The 20,325-nt window shown below is 41.6% G+C and overlaps 1 protein-coding gene across 6 annotated transcripts in view; it reads left to right on the forward strand.

Moving 5' to 3' along the window:
- Positions 1-5,521: 5,521 nt before the first annotated feature.
- The window catches only part of LOC128700886 (zinc finger protein 84-like), a 452,286-nt gene continuing 437,482 nt past the window's right edge, over positions 5,522-20,325 (forward strand). Inside the window, exon 1 of one of the 6 annotated variants that reach the window (XM_070104778.1) lies at positions 5,522-5,649. The gene's annotated coding sequence lies outside the window, so the exon portion shown is untranslated. Of the gene's footprint in view, positions 5,679-20,325 lie in introns of all 6 variants that reach the window. The other 5 variants (XM_070104775.1, XM_070104780.1, XM_070104776.1 and 2 more) reach the window with 5 other exon arrangements.

Below are 20,325 nucleotides of genomic sequence, written 5' to 3' on the forward strand. Positions count from 1 at the left end.
TCTACAAAGACCTAACATCAGATGAGATGATGCAGCGTTGTGTAAAAGGCAGAACGCAAAACCCTAATGAAAGTCTGCATCAACGCATATGGTCTTACAGCAATAAAGCCAAATATCAAACCAAGAGGCATGCTGATTTTGCAGTCAGCCATGCTGTTGCAGACTACAATGCTGGATATGCGAGGAGCTGTCTCGATATAGCAATGGGCTACGGACGTTCAGCAGTGACTCAAGCACAACTTGAATTAAAGGAGAAGCAAATGAAGCAAAGATGGAACCGACGTGGAAAGAAGAGGAAAAGGGAGCTGGACACGTCCTACGAGCCTGGAGGACATTAGATGATCATGTGTCCACCTACATCCAGTCAAAGGTACATAATTATTAGTGTTTTTTGGTATATTTCTATATTGTTGTGTGCATAAATATCATATATGGGTGCAATTACATGTATCTGTACATAATCACTGGGAATAGGATTTTGAGAATTCATTTCTTTCTTTCCAGATTGATTGGGATGGATTGTTATGATTGGCCGGCCACCAGAGAACTTCAGGATAAAGGGAACTTCATGGAACTTTAGGAATAATGTCTATACAACCAGTTCTACTCTCAATAAACGTATAAAGGCACTATGAGTATTTTTACCCACTGTATAGTAATGTTCAATGTATTTGTTGATTTTTCTCAAAAGTGAATTTATTTGTATTCTTCTGAAGCTGCACCATTATTTATGAACCGATTATTCTGTATTTTACACAAGTTATTCAGGGGACCCTGTTTGAAATTCAGATGAACCCATCTTGGGTAATAATCTCTTCCATTTTGCATACCATGGATGTAAAGTGCCAAAAAAAAAAAAATGAAAATAAAGTCGACATATTAATATTTTTGGGGGTACCATAAAAGGTGTTATTACATTATTTCTAAGCATCAGAATTTCAATTAGGCATTACTTTATCATTTGTGATTATCAACAATGATTTTGAGATTGCCAATATTGACTACTTTTGCTATAAGTATTGCCATGTCCAATTTTTCACATTTTTATTTTTTATAACTTTATTTATTGGACGATCTTGATGCAACTTTTACCACATCATGTTTAACATGCCTAAAGTCTCTGGTAAAAAATTCAGTGAAATCGTGCAAAGAGAAAAGAGAATAAAAAAATTGCCCAATACCCGTTGCCTGGAGTAGGAACGGACTGGAGGTAGCACCAAACAATACACTCCTGAAGCGAAAAGTCTTCAGGGGACTAAGTGGGTCACTAGGATTCTCGGGCCATAAGAACCTAGTGCAATCCCGGTCAGCCTCCTGCAGACCCACTCTCAGGAAAGCTTTACTTATGTCCGCCGTAAAGGCATAATTCTTAACCCTGAAGTTTAATAATATGTCTCCCAGTTTTTCTGTCAACGACGGACCTGTCATCAAACAGTCATTCAAACTAGGTACATTTTTATTACTCCTGGCACTACAATTAAACACAATCCTCAGAGGAGTGGTCTTAGAATCCTTCTTCACTCCGTGGTGTGCCAAATAGTGACCATAAATCTGGGCTCGCTAGGGAGGTACCTCCTCTATGAATTTATTATTTAACTGCTCATTAATTATATCGTAAGCAGTCAACAGTTCTGGTGTCTTGCTCAGTTCGTGGAGCTGAGCCTTTAATTGTCCATACGCCATCCGGTAATTAGTTGGTAGGTCTGGATGGTTCAGCTTCCACGGAAGTCTCACCCAGTATTGTCCAGATTCAAATTTAACATCCTTCTGGTATTGTTCTTGAGTAAAGGAATCATCTGGACTTTCTTCATTTACATTGATCCCTATGCTGTCCAATTCCCATAATTTATACACAGGTTCAACTTCATCCTCTATTGAAGTATATTTATACTGGGGTGATACTTCATGAGTAAGACACACCGTAACTGTATTTATGGCTTCCTCCAGTCATTCATTATCAGTACGAGGAAGCCTGCCATACATCACGTGACCTCCTGCGGTCCTTAGAAGGGTGACTCCGGATTTCTTTGTCATACCCTTTACAAAGGTGGCATAATGGTCACTACCTATCAAAATATCTATTGGCCCCACAGAATCATTATTTATACCAGAAGGTGCCAAATTTACCTTACTTGAAAGCCTTTCAGTAGCGTTACCAAGCCCTATTGTAGATATTTTCTCTGGGAGCCTATCCACAATTACGGCATTAATACGTTTTCTCTCATTGCCCAGCCTGACAGTTACATAAACAGTGTCGTATGACTGGGCCTTCTTATTCGAGAGAAAGCCAGATAGCTTGAGTATAGCAGGATCTCCCATTTGTACCTTCATCCCATTAAGGCAATTACGTTTTATGAAGGTACGTTGTGATCCCTGATCCAGTAATGCTGTTACAGTTTTGGATTTACGCCATTTATCATTAATCACCACATCCAACACAGGCAAAGCTACCTCAGCTAGGCCATCATTACCGACGTTAGCTGCAATCTTTACGTTGGCTACTGTTGTGTCCGGGTTATTATCACTATCAGTACTATTGTTACCATCATTATGATTAGATCCGCCCTTACACATAGCTATGTGGTGTCTTCCCTTGTTACACTGATAACAATAGTGCAAGTTAGCACGGCAATCCCTTACATTATGATTTCCTGGACACCTGATACATCTAGCAAGCTCTTCCAATCTTTCCACTTTAACATCCCATGAATTATAGGCATTACAGTTCTTAGAGAAATGAGTACCGTTGCAGAAGATACAATCTCTCCTTTCTTTGCCTGACCTCTTATCAACTGGGCTACCCTTATTGTGGTACTCCCTCCTCTTGCTTTGATGTGGAGAACCACTATTACTGGCCCCTGTCACTTGATACGTGCCTACGTAACCCCGTTTAGTAGGTGACTTAGGATTATTGATATTAGGATAAAGTTTCCCTTTGTGGAACTTGACAGGTGCACTGGGGTCTGTAGACGTGGTATTCCTAGAGGTAATGGGTTGGCTGGTCTGCAGTTGGACAAATAGCTCTTGCAGTCTCACTCTTATTTCTTCCAACCTGAAGTAACCCTTGTGATATCTGTTAGATAACCACTCTACTGTCTTGTGGTTCAATTTATTCTGAATCAAGGCACTCAACAACTACTCTGCTCCCTCCAGATCATATTTATTACTCAAGGTCTTAAGAGTGCTTTCTAGTTTGATCCTAAATTGCTGTAAGCTGTTGCAGTTGTGATCTGGAGTCTTCAGACTAGCCAAATTAGCTACTAGATCCAGCCTACTTTGCTCCAAGTTACCGTAAGTGACCTCCAACAAGTCAACTGCCTCACTATAGGAGTCATCTACATTTGGGAATGCTTGTATGAGAACATGCGCATCTCCCCTTACTTGTCCCTTTAAATAGCATAATTTGGTAACACTTGCAAGATTACTTCTATCATGTACGACTGCTTTAAAGATAGACCAAAACTCCTCCCAGTGTTCTCCCGGATTAAACACAGGCATGCATAATTCTGGGAGTTTTGGTAGACAACTCTGACTTTCCTTACTAGGTTGACCAACAACATTGTTTACACCCTTTACCTTCTCCAAAGCCTTAGTTTTGCAGGACACAATGTTGTCCTCCACTTCATAATATTGATCCAGCAGCCGTTCCCTTTCAGCATCATCTGCACAATTCTCTAGCAGATCTCTTTCACAGTCTTTAAACCACAATCTATATGACTCATGTCTATTTTCTAAGGCATCTAGGTGTAGCTTTAATTCATCAGGGTTTACCGTTTCTTGTCTCATTAACTCCATACACTTCTTGTATGATTTAGTAACATGACCCTTCCGAGCTTGTAGTGATGCTTTCTTTGCTTTGGCATCCATGGACTTGCCAGCCGCACTAACTTCCTCAGACCCAGCCATGGTTAGGGAATTAATAATCACCCATTATACTACTTAAGTAGATGCCTTATAAGAGTAATTCTTGCACTTTACTCTTGTATAAATCCTAGCCACCCATGTGCTAGCAATTTATTGGGCTAATTATCATCCATCACACGATCGATTAAACTCGTGCACCCTACACCCACTTCCTTCAATCAGTCACTTAATTATTAAGTAATTAATTCAATTAATTTTTTCACTGATTGCATCCGGTTCACGAAGGACCAACTGGCAGATATGGAAAATTTTCTAGGGTGCTTACCTGTATGTACCTCAACATTATATACATACCAGTAATCTCACTGGGAGACAATCATATTGTTTACCGTAGTCACCCCGTGTAGACATGTGAGAAAACTTAACCACCCCTGGTCGCAGCAAGTGGTCCCCTCGACCTCACAATCTTATCCATATCTATCCGAGACCAGTATGGATTGGATAGCACCCACAAGTACGGTGCTACTAATTAATTGTGGACTGTATAGATTATATTAGTTTAGCTGAAAGAAGGGGGGGGGGGGTAGGATACACCTGGATACATCCATCAAGGAAAACATTTGTACATAATCCCACCACTTACCAGATGTTCTCTGGTGGTCACTTGATGTAGCTGGATCACTCATAACCTATCTAATTACAACATAACACAACTGGCCAGCATAAGTTTGTTATAACTAGAAGGGTTACTTAACTGTGGGTGATTGATACTCCTTATTTCCTCCATTCACCATCTCATTTTCGATGTCCTGCTACACCGACACGGTTCTCATTCCAGCAGGATGAGGTATCCGTTGGTTTGTCCCGCTTTAAAAGTCGTGACTCAAGGAGCTTCACTTTCCTCGTCTCGGGAACAACGAGGTCTAACGTGTTCACTCGGAGCAAAACGACTTATTTCACTTCACGCATTCTCTTAACTTAGCGTTATTACCATTAATTACATTACAATTCACAAGACAATTTAATGGCTCATAATTATTATACACATTAGAGATCACTCCATTAAGATCTGAGACCGATGAGTGATGATTAAACCAAGGGTAATTTTCCCCGGGACATAGTCCAGGACGACACGTCAGTCACCAACGGACCTACCCTTATTCACTCACTTTACCACTCTATTACCGTGGTCCCGTAAATCACGATCCCTCACTCTCCACCAGGAACAGTTACGACACTTCCTATTACGAAATGAGGCCTATATTAATCCTTAGGCCGCCGTGAATGCCAATTTCGTGGTTCCATGCTTTGCCAGCTTCTTCTCCACCTTCAAAACAAACCCGCCACTCCCCCCGCACATCCGCGCATGCGCAAAGGGAACTCTTGGTTCTACTCTATTTTCAAATACATTTTTGACTCATATCGGCACATAAAACACCTATTAGGCGCTATAGTTTCGGAAAATTAAAAATTTTCCACAGAGACAGTGGAACACTTCCTACTGTGGTGCCCACGTTATCACTCTGCACAGACTATTCTCCGTGAGGCCTTGCGCATATTAGGGGTGCAATATTTAACCCTACCTCTCCTTCTTAATGGAGAGGGTTTGACGCTCCAGACCCTCAGGAGATCTTGGTCAGTACCTGCGGGTTCTTGCCGGAAGTCAGGGTTCAATACGACGTACACTGTCAGTGGCCCTATAAACAACAACAACAACAACTTTTGTTGTTGGTGGGTGAGTGTGATAAAGTGAACAATAAACAGTGTTTGTGGTGTCTAACACAGGTGAGTAACACCTGTGGTGTCTAACACAGGTGAGTAACACCTGTGGTGTCTAACACAGGTGAGTAACACCTGTGGTGTCTAACACAGGTGAGTAACACCTACCTTTATTACAATACAACATTCATGTGCTAGATGATACATAGAGAGAGTTTGACCCATGAAATATAGTGTATTAAGGCGCCAGACATGATCATATCTGTGTCTTGTTGACTGTGTTACCTGCTCAGGTGTTGACTGTGTTACCTGCTCAGGTGTTGACTGTGTTACCTGCTCAGGTGTTGACTGTGTTACCTGCTCAGCTGTTGACTATGTTAGCTGTTCAGCTGTTGATTGTGTTACCTACTCAGCTGTTGACTGTGTTAGCTGCTCAGCTGTTGAATGTGTTAGCTGCTCAGGTGTTGACTGTGTTAGCTGCTCAGGTGTTGGCTGTGTTAGCTGCTCAGGTGTTGACTGTGTTAGCTGCTCAGGTGTTGTCTGTTAGCTGCTCAGGTGTTGGGTGTGTTAGCTGCTCAGGTGTTGAGTCTGTTAGCTGCTCAGGTGTTGACTCTGTTAGCTGCTCAGGTGTTGACTGTCAGGTGTTAGCTGCTAAGGTGTTGACTGTGTTAGCTGCTCAGGTGTTGACCGTGTTAGCTGCTCAGGTGTTGAATGTGTCAGGTGTTAGGTGCTCAGGTGTTGACGGTGTCAGGTGTTAGCTGCTCAGGTGTTGAATGTGTCAGGTGTTAGCTGCTCAGGTGTTGACTGTGTTAGGTGCTCAGGTGTTGACTGTCAGGTGTTAGGTTCTCGCAGTAGCAGGTGTTAGGTGCTCAGGCAGTAGCAGGTGTTAGATGGTGAGGCAGCAGCAGGTGTTAGGTGGTGAGGCAGCAGCAGCAGGTGTTAGGTTGTGAGGCAGCAGGTGTTAGGTGGTGAGGCAGCAGCAGCAGCAGGTGTTTGGTTGTGAGGCAGCAGCAGCAGGTGTTAGGTGGTGAGGCAGCAGCAGGTGTTAGGTGGTGAGGCAGCAGCAGGTGTTAGGTGCTCAGGCAGCAGTAGGTGTTAGGTGGTGAGGCAGCAGCAGGTGTTAGGTGGTGAGGCTGTGGCAGGTGTTAGGTGCTCAGGCAGCAGTAGATGTTAGGTGGTGAGGCAGCAGCAGCAGGTGTTAGGTGGTAAGGCAGCAGCAGGTGTTAGGTGCTCAGGCAGCAGTAGGTGTTAGGTGCTCAGGCAGCAGCAGGTGTTAGGTGGTGAGGCAGCAGCAGGTGTTAGGTGGTGAGGCAGCAGCAGGTGTTAGGTGGTGAGGCAGCAGCAGGTGTTAGGTGCTCAGGCAGCAGTAGGTGTTAGGTGGTGAGGCAGCAGCAGGTGTTAGGTGGTGAGGCAGTGGCAGGTGTTAGGTGCTCAGGCAGGAGTAGATGTTAGGTGGTGAGGCAGCAGCAGCAGGTGTTAGGTGGTGAGGCAGCAGCAGGTGTTAGGTGCTCAGGCAGCAGTAGGTTAGGTGGTTATAGGTGCTCAGGCTGCAGTAGGTGTTAGGTGGTGAGGCAGCAGCAGCATAGGCACTCAGGCAGCAGAAGATGTTAGGTGGTGAGGCAGCAGCAGGTGTTAGGTGGTGAGGCAGTAGCAGGTGTTAGGTGGTGAAGCAGCAGCAGCAGGTGTTAGGTGCTCAGGCAGCAGCAGATTTAAGTTAGTAAGTTTTAAGGTTTATGTTACATAATAAACAATAAGTAACTCAACTGTGCGAAAAAAAGTTAAGATTTTGCTTGGATTTTTAACCCTGGAGGGTTAGCCACCCAGGATAACCCAAGAAAGTCAGTGCATCATCGAGGAACTGTCTGTTTTATTTACACTGTGGTCCTCAATGTTGTCCTCCAGGATGCCACCCACACCAGTCAACTAACACCCAAGTACCTACTTGCTAGGTGAACTGGACAACAGGTGTAAGTTTCCGCCCCGCTGGGAATCGAACCTGGACCCTCAGAGTGTGAAGTGAGAACCTTGCCAGCCAGGCCATGGGAAGATAAATTAGGAATAAGGTTGACCTGTGACCTGGTGAGGGTAGAAACTTTAGGAGTGTTTCCCTACACTAGGTGTCCTGTTCACCTAGCAAGTAGGTTGTGTGTTAGAGGACTGGTGTGGGTTGCATCCTGGGACAAAACTGACCTAATTTACACAAAATGCTCTGCATAACAAGTGACTTTTTATATAGTAGTATGTCAGTGATGTCAGCTATGGTCTGCATACCTTGTACATGTACTGGTAGTAAATAAAGATTATTATTATTATTAGTAGTAGTAGTAGTATTTATTCAGTATATTTTATTTAGCTCTTTCTAAACTGGTTTATATAAAGAATGTCTTTAACATGAGTAGACATCCCATTATTTTCCTTTAAGTCTATTCTTTAATTTGTTTTTACTTATGTTAATATTAACACAATGAGTATTTCTTGTGCAAATTGTAATTTTGGAAATATTGTATTTGTAAAAATAATACTTGATTTATTTTTGTACAGCAAATATCAGCCAGTGAACACTTGGTATTGTATTATGTCACTGACATTGTAAACAAAGATGTACTAAGTTGATGGCAGAGGTTAAATTAACCTAGGCAGGTTTTGTTAGCTAAGGTGACCCTTGGCCTGGTAGGCAAAGCTCTCACTTCACACGCTGAGGGTCTGTGGTTCGATTCCTGTCAAGAGTGGAAATATTGGGTGTGCTTCCATACACCTGTTGTCCCTGTTCACCCATCAGTAAAATGGGTACCTGGGTGTTAGTTGATGGGTGTGGGTCGCATACTGGGACAAAATTGATGTAATTTGCCTGAAATGCTCTGCATAACAAGCGGCTTTCTACATAGAAGTATGTTATTGATGTCTCTATACCTTGTACATGTACTTGTTGAAATAAAGATATTATTATTATTATTATTATTATTATTATTATTATTATTATTATTGTTATTATTATTATTATTATTATTATTATTTTTTTTTTACCATTTGCATAAAAATAGTTATTTTTCTAACAGATTCTAAATGTAATTCAGCGAATATTTTACACTTTTTAATTCATACAACCAGTATACATTATGGAACATGTAATAATTTTCTCTGCAAATTATTATTTTTGAACAATAAGGAAAATGAGCTCATTATTTTCTGGTTAAGTTATGTAACCTAACCAAATGTTACTTAAGTTAACTTAGTCTAACCTTACCTTACCTAAAGTAAATGATGCCTAACCTGACATAACCCTACCAGACCAAACCTAGCCCAACATTACTGATTATTGGAAATACAGGTCTCCCTCAACATTCGCGAGGGTTAAGGGGTCAAGAGCCTCGTGAATGTTGGAAAGTCATGAATGTTTGGTGCCCCAATATTTTGTAAGGAAATATAATACAGTACTGCTGCCTTAACTTGTTGAACCATGAACAGTCATAAAATACATGAAAATGTCGTAAAATATTGTACTAAATACATGCTTGTTATGGTTTAATAATGTGTATGTTATTAAATACCACTGCCGCAACCACTGCCTCCACCAGTGCCTCAACCACTGCCTCAACCACTGCGGTGCACTGCTTGTATTTTAGTACAATTTCTTTCTTCAATTCTATCATGTTTCTCAATTTCTTTACCAAAGGGCTGGCACTAGCAAGTTTCTTAGGGCCCATGGTTAATTATGTGGCAGTCACACTCAATCTACGAGCACCAAACACAATGAAATATTGTGAAATATTTGGAAGATTGTGGAGAATAATGCTCACTCCTGCATAAACAAAGGCACACTGACTGACGATGCCTCAACCACTTCTTCGACCACTGCTTCAACCCTCGTATTTCTGTACAATTTCAACCCTCGTATTTTTGTACAATTATTATTATTAGCAGTAGCAGAAATGTTTGATTCTTCGCCACGTTCAAGAGTAAACATATGATGTCACCGTCTAATACCTGTCCGAATAGCCATTCCAATATACAGTCATGAATGGGTTGATATTATTTATACTGTAGTTTAATAGCAAGTAATGAACAAACAAAACACTCACCACACTGAGTGGTGGGAGGGCTGGCTGCCAGTTGTGGGGGTTGGAGGGAGGGTAGTAGGGACTCGCGGGTGGCGGGAAACTTAAATATGATTTGGCGGCTGAGAATTTGGCGGCTGGAAATTTGGCGGTTGGGAATTTGGCGGTTGGGAATTTACGAATGTGTGAAGCCCGTGAAAGTTGAAAAAGCGAATGTTGAGGGAGACCTGTATATCACAAAAAAACTTGCACAAGAAATTTTTGTACATTAGGGCCCTGCTTTACGGTGTTTGGTTTAATGGCATTCTGCTAATATGGACATTTCAAATTATGACCTAAACTTGCTATACGGCTCCCCCTACCTGACTTTCTAATATGGTCACTGCGCCTCACTCGGTTTGTTTACATTCTCTGTGAGCTCATCTATTATGTCTGGAAACTTTCCAAAATTTCAAGTATTTTATGGTTATTGCATATACAGTGGACCCCCGGTTTGCGATATTAATCCGTTCCTGAGAGCTCATCGTAAACCAAAATTATTGAAAAGCGAATCAATTTTCCCCAGTAGAAATAATGGAAATCAAATTAATCCCTACAAGACACCCAAAAGTATGAAAAAAAAAACTTTTACCACATGAAATATTAAGTTTAATGCACACAAACTGAAGAAGACATGCACAGTTTGTAGTACTCTACTAACAATAGAATACATGACACTTACCTTTAATGAAGATCTGGTGATGATTGACTGGATGGGAGGAGGGGAGAGTGTCGAACTTATTGTTTAGAAGGGGAATCCCCTTCCATTAGGACTTGAGGTAGCAAGTCCTTTTCCGGGGTTACTTCCCTTCTTCTTTTAATGCCACTAGGACCAGCTTGAGAGTCACTGGACTTCTGTCGCACAACATGTCTGTCCATTGAGGCCTGTACCTCTCGTTCCTTTATGACTTTCATAAAATGGTTCACAACATTGTCATTGTACAGGTTGCCAACACGGCTTGCAGTAGCTGTGTCAGGGTGATCTTCATCAAAAAAAGGTTTGCACTTCAAGCCACTTTGCACACATTTCCTTAATCTTTGAAGTAGGCAACTTCTTCAATTTCTCTATCCCTTCCTCCGAAGCAGTTTCCTCAGGTGTGGCCTCTTGCTGTTGAAGATGATCTAGCAGCTCATTGGTGGTTAGTTCGTCATTGTCCTCCACCAACTCTTCCACATCCTCCCTACTAACCTCCAGCCCCAAGGACTTCCCCGGTGCCACAATGGATTCCTCAACTGGCATAGGATTCCCAGGGTTAGCCTCAAACCCTTCAAAATCTCTTTTGTCTACACATTCTGGCCACAGTTTTTTCCAAGCAGAGTTCAAGGTCCTCTTAGTCACTCCCTCCCAAGCCTTACCTATAAGGTTTACACAATTGAGGATATTAAAGTGTTCCTTCCAAAACTTTTAGAGTCAGTTGAGTGTCTGTGGTCACTTCAAAGCACTTTTGAAACATAGCTTTTGTGTACAGTTTCTTGAAGTTGGAAATGACCTGCTGGTCCATGGGCTGCAGGAGAGGAGTGGTATTAGGAGGCAAAAACTTGACCTTAATGAAGCTCATGTCCCCAGAAAGTCGCTCTGCCAAGTCTGTAGTATGACCAGGGGCATTGTCTAATACCAGGAGGCACTTAAGGTCTAATTTCTTTTCAATTGGGTAATTTTTCACATTGGGGGCAAATGCATGGTGTAACCAGTCATAGAAAAAGTTCCTAGCACACACAAATTAGCCATGAATATATTCTTTTGCCTGAATGCTCTGGGAGTTTCTGAGTGATACACCAATAAAGGCTTCACTTTGCAATCGCCACTAGCATTGGCACACATCAGAAGAGTAAGCCTGTCTTTCATAGGCTTATGTCCTGGGAGTGCCTTTTCCTCCTGAGTAATGTAGGTCCTGCTTGGCAATTGCTTCCAAAACAGGCCTGTTTTGTCACAAACACTTTTTTCAGGTTTGAAGTCTTCACTGTCTATGTAATCCTTGAATTCCTTCACATATTTTTCAGCTGCTTTTTGGTCTTAACTGGCAGCCTCACCATGCCTAATCACACTATGTATGCCACTACGATTCTTAAATCTTTCAAGCCAACCTTTTCTGGCCTTAACCCTTTCAGGGTCCGTCCCATAGATCTACGGCTTTATGTTCAGGGTCCAAACCGTAGATCTACACCATGAGCTCAGCTCACTCTGATAAACTGTAAGTGGTACATTTGGGCCTAGATATGAGAGAATGCATTGATGTGGTATGTGTGCACCACATAAAACAAATCCTACAGCACACTGTGTATAATGAGAAAAAAAAACTGAGACCAAGATTTTCGATTAAAACAGCGACTTTGCAGTATTTTTTCGTATGTTTTTTATAGTTGTATTTGCGATTTCTTTGTCTCATTTGATAGAATAGAAGACATATTACAGACATAGAAATGATTTTGATTGGTTTTAGCAGTGGAAATGGCTTGAAACTGAGCCCAAAGTAGCGGAAATGTTAAATTTTTGCTGATGTTCAAGAGTAAACAGACGACCTCACACGTCTAATACATGCCAGCTGGTGGGTCTAATATACATTCACAAATATGGTGATGATATTTATACAATTATTACAATATTGCATAACAGTAAATCTTCTATTTTTTGGTGTGAATAAAAATTCATTATGTGAATAAAAAATCAATATGGATTTTATTTATTGTTACATTGGTTTGTCCCTTATTACTTTGATAGTAAGGTTCTCACTACATGTTCTAGTGTGGGGGTAGCTTTTTACTTAATGGCCTTATCTGTCTAGGGGTAATACTTACATTATGGCTGATCATCCTGAGTGTCTCTGATATCCTTTCACCAGCCCTCTTCACAGGTTATGTAAACTACTACTATAAAAATATAACTGTATTCTCAATAGATATGTACAGAATATACAATTACAGCCTCACATTTTCAAAACAAAGATCTACACACTCCATAGCTGTTCTCCACATAGTGTATCCCAACAACTTTTGGCCTTCTCTCTTCTTGACATAACTCTGGGCTAACCAGTGTTTTGACACAGTTTAGTCACCCTGGGTATGGTGGCCACAACTTAAATTATAAAAACTCACCCCTGGAGCACACATAATGCCCCAAAAGATAGAAAGAAGGACCCAGAGATCTTGCCACCTCCATGTCAACAAGAGAAGAGAGAGAGAGAGGGAGGGGGAGGAGCCTAGCTAAGCTCCTCCCACACCCACCAAAACAAAAGACTGTTGCCAGGCACAGTTCTCGTGTTACCACAATTCTACTATACCTTATTTTACTGTTACGAAAAGAAATACAACTTTATAAACTACTTGTTTAAATTGTGTGTGTGTATCTATAGTATAACCTATTATATTGAGAAAAAAGGCTTGACCCAGCTGCCTCTCAGTCATAAGAGTGATCAGCCCTTATGACATTTAGAGCAAAGTCCTCATCAATTCAATATAATTAGGTATTCCAGAGTAACTGTTACTTATAAATACATGCTGGGTCCTATAGCCCCATAACACCCCCACCTCCAGACGAAGTCTCACAAAAGCTAGCCGTGTCCCTCAGGATACGGCTAGCAAAAAGTATATTGCTCAAGTCTGAAGGCGGTAAGCAAGACTACTAGAAATGCTACATATTTCCCAGCACCATAACTACTCTTCACTTTACTGTTATTTACAACAGATTGCAGATTTTTTTTATAAAAGCATTTTAACCATACCCATATACTCAAGTGTGTAACTATTTACAATTTTAGTGGCTTTTAAAAACAATACACATTACAATGCAAGATTGCACACAATGTCCACTGTGAAAGCCTGCACCAACAGGCCTGTGCCTCTGCTGCGTTAATCCAGCAAGCAACTGGTACTCCAGGGTGGCATCTTCCTGATCAGGAGATGAGAGTAGAGCCAAACCCAGAGCAGTCAGGTGTACACCAGGCAGGAAACTTCACAAAACATGTCAAGGTGTCTCTCACTTGGTGGCCGAACCAACAGTGAGACTTCCAGTCAACACTCACGATCCTTAACATGGTCAGGCACTCAAGCCCATCTTCGAGGTCCCACTCTACACAGATCCTCCAAACTTATGAAGAGGAGGCTGACATAGAGCATGGAGGGGTCCAAGGGACCACAAAGGCAAATCGCCGGGCCTTTTGTATATAGAGCACACCAAGACACAACATCACATACCTTCCTGAAAGTCTCATGTTACCGAAGGTTGTCAACCACTGCCTCAACTCACATTTACGTGCACCCTGACCCTCGTCACACTTTTGGCTCCGACTTGACTCCTTCACAGTCAGATGGCTGGTAGAGAGTACTCAGGCTCGCCGAGAGTTCACCACTGCAAAAACAACAAGGTCAGCACATGACAAACACTATGTACAAAGGACGCACCATGCATCTACATGAAACATCTAGAGAGAGCATCAGCAACCACATTCTCTGAGCCTTTTATATATTTAACTTCCAAATTAAAAGGCTGTAGGAACAATGCCCATCTTAAGAGTCTTTGATTGTGGTTTCTCATTCTTTGCAAAAACCTCAGAGGGTTATGGTCACTATACACTATTACAGGACGTGGGGAAGCACTGATATAAACTTCAAATTTCTGCACAGCCAACACCAAAGCCAAAGCCTCTTTCTCTACAGTTGCATAACCACGTTGATGTTTTTTTAATTTGGCTGAATGGTAACAAACTGGCTGAAGGCTATCTCTCTCATCACCCTGCAACAACACTGCACCTACCCCTACATCTCTAGCATCCACTTGTAGAGAGAAGGGGCATTCAAACTCAGGACTTTTCAAGATAGGAGCATTCCCTAATAACATTTTCACATTTTCAAGCCCTGTCACACTTGCTGTAGCTGAATTGAACACTGGTCAAAGTTGTCAGTGGTGACGTTACCTGTCTGTAATTACTGAACCTCATCACCGACAATATCATCATTAATTACTTTCCCCTGATAAGAATTGTACACCTTGGCCAAACTCACTTTTGCTCAGATTGATGGTTAGTTTGGCTTGGGCTAGACATCAACTTTTGTAATCTTACCCCCACTGGTTACTGAATACCACAATATCATCTAGATAGTATCCAACCCCCTTATGACAGTATTTATACGACGCTGGAAGGTGGCAGGAGCATTTTTTAACCCAAAAGGAAGAACATTATATTGAAATAAACCATCTGGAGTGACGAAGGCTGAAATTTCCTTGGCTCGCTGGGTGAGGGGTATCTGATAATAACCTTTAAGTAAGTCCAGTTTGCTCACAAACTTTGCCCCTCCCACAGCATCAATCACATCATCCATACGTGGCAAAGGGTAACAGTCAGCCTTCGTTACTTCATTTACTCTGCGATAGTCAGTGCACATGCGCATAGATCCATCAGGTTTGGGAACCATCAGGCATGGAGATGCCCACTGACTCTCGCTAGGCACTACAAACTGGTTTTGAAGGAGGAATTTCACTTCTTCCTCCATGTGAAGTTGTTTTGTTGGATTCATATGGTAAGGAGCCTGCTTTATTGGAACAGCTTCCCCAACATCCACATCATGGGGAGGCAATTTACTTACTTTGGGTACATCCCCAAACAAATCTGGAAATTTTTGGAGTAACTGAACCAAGTCACAGGCTCCTTGTACACTGAGTCCCTTCATGTGTGCCAAGGGATTTTGCAAGATGGCTGAATTGCACAGCCTTACTTCTGTTGTTACAGGAAGTTTTTCAGTATCGTCACACTCAACTTGAATAGCGGCAACTCCTGCCCTAGAATGGTATTTTTTCAACCTGTTAATGTGCACAGTCCTTTCTGATTTGCGACGGCCAGGCATCTTAATTACATAATTGGGGCCAGACCTGCCTGTGATGACAAAGGGTCCATCAAATCATGCAGCCAAGGCATGTCCCAGAACCGGCTCCAAAGCTAACACTTCCTCTCCAACACTGAAGGAGCGAGGAGCTGCCCTTTGGTTGTACCGCTGCTTCATGGCCCTCTGACTAGTTTTGAGGTTGTTTGCTGCCATCTGTCTCGCTTGGTCCAATCGTTTCCTGAAAAATAGAACATCTTCCGACGGGGAAGCCTCATTTTCACCGCCCAGCCAATGCTCCTTGAGAATAGTCAGTGGTCCCCTCACTGGATGACCATAGACAAGCTCGAAAGGGCTGAAACTGAGAGATTCTTGGGTGCTTTCCCGCATGGCAAACAAGAGAAAGGGGATACCCTCATCCCAATCACTAGTGTTATTCATACAATAAGCTCGCATCATTGTCATGAGAGTTTGATGAAATCTCTCTACTACTCCCTGAGACTGAGGGTGATAGGCAGTTGAAAACTTGGGCTGTACATCTAACCCCTTTAACACATTCCTAAATAATTTCGAGGTAAAGTTAGACCCTTGATCTGTTTGTACCTCCCGAGGAAAGCCATCATGGGAAAAGAACTTCATCAAAGCCCTTAAGACCACTCGAGCTGTTATCTTGCGTAGAGGGATTGCTTCTGGATACCTGGTAGTGGAGCAAATTATTGTTAGTAAATAATTATTTCCCATTCTGGTCCTTGGGAGTGGGCCAACGACATCCACTACCAGCTTGCTGAAGGGTTCACCTGGTGCTGAAATAGGCTGAAGGGGAACAGGTTTAATGCTTTGATTAGGTTTCCCTATAATTTGGCAGGCATGACAGGTCTTTATATAATCTCCTACCGTCTCCCACAGCCGAGGCCAGAAGTGCCTGGAAACCCTGGATACTGTTTTAGCAATACCTAGGTGTCCACCTAGAGGTGTGTCATGCACTAAGCTAAGAACATGGTTTCTATAAGGCTCAGGCACCACGACCTGGTGACAAAAACTTGGCTCTCCTTCTACTGGTACTGCAACCGAAGGTGCCTTCTTCATTAGTATACCTTTCCTGAAATAGAAGCATTTATTTGAACGTAAAGATTCCTCCTCAGTCACGGCTGAGGCTCTGATCGACTTAAGTGTGTCATCACACCCCTGTGCAGCAATTAACTGCATCATAGTACGCCCAATCTCCCTCACACTACTTCCTTGATCTCTGCACTGATTAGGCTCAACTTGGGTTGTGGTATCCTTTTCTTTAGTTGACTGCAATTCAACATCAGAAAATAGAGTTTCCAAACCTAAGTCCTCACCATCCTCATGAGAAATATAAGGATTACCCTTGGTATCCTGGTCACGAGACATACTTCTTGTGATGGCACCAACAGGGAAAAGGTCTGGCAGGGTCTCCCTAGCCTTCTTCTCCCAAACTTTGGGGCCTGGTTGCCCCCATACTAGTGGTTCTTCACTGTCTAACAGACCCATAACGTTGTTTCCCAACAAGAGGTTAACCCCTTCGAAGGGAATTTCATCTGAAATACCTACGGGGAGATAGCCAACTTGGTATGCAGATTCTACCCATAATTTGTGTACAGGTGTTCTTATGGGTGAACCTGTAATACCCTTCAATAATATATCTACTCCAGTATAGGTATCCTTAGACACTGGCAGCACTCCAGCACGTAGCAAGGAGTAGGTGCTACATCCATCTCTCAAGGACAGTATGTTCTCAACCCTACCCACATCCTTATGCAAAGCAAATGTGGACTTACTAGAAAATACCTGCATCCTGGGGTCTAGACCCAAAGGTACCTCCCCACCTTGCTTTGAAGACCAAATACAGGCAACTGTATGTGTGTGGTTCCTCCCTTTCCTGATCTCGCTGCCTTGACCAGCAAAACTTTTGTGTGTGTCCAGTTTTGTTACAGTAGTAACAGGCATAACTCTTAAAGGTATTTTTACCATTTGGTGTAGGACTGGTACTGTTTACTCGAGGACCTGAAAAATTATCTGATTGTCTAGGTAAACTTTGAGCTCCAGCTGACTCTTTCTATTTTAGAGGGTGCATCAGCCTTCATTTGTCCCTGAAAATTCTTGTCCCACTTACCTTTATGACCATAGGACTTGAAATAAGGTTTAGAACAAGTGGGGAAATTTTCAGAAGGAGCATGACTGTTTTTACTTACCAATTCCCTGCGAGCCAAGAATCGGTCACCTAAATCCAGTGCTTCTGAAAGATTATCTGGGTTTTTGTCCTCCAAATATTCTCTGAGGTCAACAGGGATTGTATTGTACAATTCCTCATGAACCATCAGTTCTACTAATTTGTTATAGTCCTTATTAACTCCTTTAGAACAAACCCATTTCTTAAAAAGGAACAGTTTCTCATTCCCAAACTCAGTTAAGGTCTGCCCATCCCAAAATTTTTTATTTCTGAACTTTTGTCTATATTTCTCAGGTATCATTTGGTAGGCAAGCAATACTTCCTCTTTAATCTTATCATAATTAGAAAAATTTTGCCCCTCCAGAGTCTCTACTCTCTGGAATCCTTTACCCACAAGTTGTGTGCGAACTTGGGTAGCCCACTTCTGTTTGGGCCATCCTTGCCCCATAGCAGTCTTCTCAAAAAAAGAAAAATATCTATCTGGATCACTCTCTGTAAACTTAGGGACAAAATTTGCAGCTTTAGTTATGTTAAAGTACTGCTCAGGCTCTTGTTCTGAACCTCCTAACCTTTGACGCTCTTCCAGTTTAGCTTTCATTAATTTCATTTCAGCCTCTAGCACAGCTAATTTCAGTCTCATCCATTCCATTTCTGTAACACCTGGGGTAGGTGATCCCTCATGTTCACTGTTACCAGGCATGTTTACTGATGAATTATTACCTTCTTCCCTGATGCCTAAAAAGTTTAAAGACTCATCTTCTGACATAGTTTTTATCTTTAAACACTTGCATCCCTCTTACAGTATCGGTGGTCAAAGTTTTCCCACAGGCACATAAAATAACACAAATTGAATGTAAACTATGCACATAGCACTTACCATAACCACAACAAAAATGTGTTAGTCAACCTTTCTCCCACCTTAGGAGAAAAACAACCTGTAACCTAATATATGAAAACAACACTTCCACTGACACCACCTTGGTAAATCTTCTACCAGAAACATGCAACTGTTATTACCCCATACCAGCACATATAGTTCAAAGAATGTTTTGAGTTATTTTAGCAGTCAAATAACTCTCCCGGTCAAGCTCCCATGTTACGTTGGTTTGTCCCTTATAACTTTGATAGTAAGGTTCTCACTACATGTTCTAGTGTGGGGGTAGCTTTTTACTTAATGGCCTTATCTGTCTAGGGGTAATACTTACATTATGGCTGATCATCCTGAGTGTCTTTGATATCCTTTCACCAGCCCTCTTCACAGGTTATGTAAAATACTACTATAAAAATATAACTGTATTCTCAATAGATATGTACAGAATATACAATTACAGCCTCACATTTTTAAAACAAAGATCTACACACTCCATAGCTGTTCTCCACATGGTGTATCCCAACAACTTTTGGCCTTCTCTCTTCTTGACATAACTCTGGGCTAACCAGTGTTTTGACACACTTTAGTCACCCTGGGTATGGTGGCCACAACTTAAATTATAAAAACTCACCCCTGGAGCACACATAATGCCCCAAAAGATAGAAAGAAGGACCCAGAGATCTTGCCACCTCCATGTCAACAAGAGAAGAGAGAGAGAGAGAGAGAGGGAGGGGGAGGGGGAGGAGCCTAGCTAAGATCCTCCCACACCCACCAAAACAAAAGACTGTTGCCAAGCACAGTTCTCTTTTTACCACAATTCTACTATACCTTATTTTACTGTTACAAAAAGAAATACAACTTTATAAACTACTTGTTTAAATTGTGTGTGTGTGTCTATAGTGTAACCTATTATATTGAGAAAAAAGGCTTGACCCAGCTGCCTCTCAATCATAAGAGTGATAAGCCCTTATGACATTTAGAGCAAAGTCCCCATCAATTCAATATAATTAGGTATTCCAGAGTAACTGTTACTTATAAATACGTGTTGGGTCCTATAGCCCCATAACATTTATAAAGCCTCAAAATGTAACTAATGAACAGATGAAATGTTAGTTTAGTGCCAGGAATACCTCCATTGTTTATTCTGGACCCTATTTTGAAATTGGAATATTTTGAACTTTTGTTAAATTGGCCAAATTACCAATTTCCGATCACTTTATTTTGTAGTTGAAACAGCTGACTTGGCAATTTCTTGTGCTCTATCAATAGAATAGAAGTAATACTAGTGAAATAGCTAAGAATTTGGTCGACTGGAATAATGTAATTGGCCTAAAATAGGAGTCAAAGTCGGCAAAATCGCCGATTCGCAAATATTGCTGACACATCAAAATTCGCGAGATCATAATTTCATCAGTTTTCCATCAAATTTTGTACTTTTTGTTTTATTACCTTCACAAAAAGATTCTCTACTATTTCATACGAAAAAATAATTTTTTTTTTTTTTTTTTTAAATTCTTGGACACTGGGGCACCACTTCAGATTTTGGCCTTGAACCCTGAAGGAGTTAAATTCACTCACATCACCACTAGTTGCAGGCAGTTTCTTTACCAAATTGTCATGCAACTGCCTAGCCTTTTCACAAATGATCGCTTGAGAGATGCTATTTCTAGCTATCTGTTTTTCATTTATCCACACCAATAACAGTCTCTCAACATCTTCTAACACTACGGTTGCTGTTTCGTAATCACAGTTGTACCTTTTGCAACAAT

The sequence above is a fragment of the Cherax quadricarinatus genome, chromosome 94 (assembly GCF_038502225.1).
Source record: "Cherax quadricarinatus isolate ZL_2023a chromosome 94, ASM3850222v1, whole genome shotgun sequence".
Lineage (NCBI taxonomy): Eukaryota > Metazoa > Arthropoda > Malacostraca > Decapoda > Parastacidae > Cherax > Cherax quadricarinatus.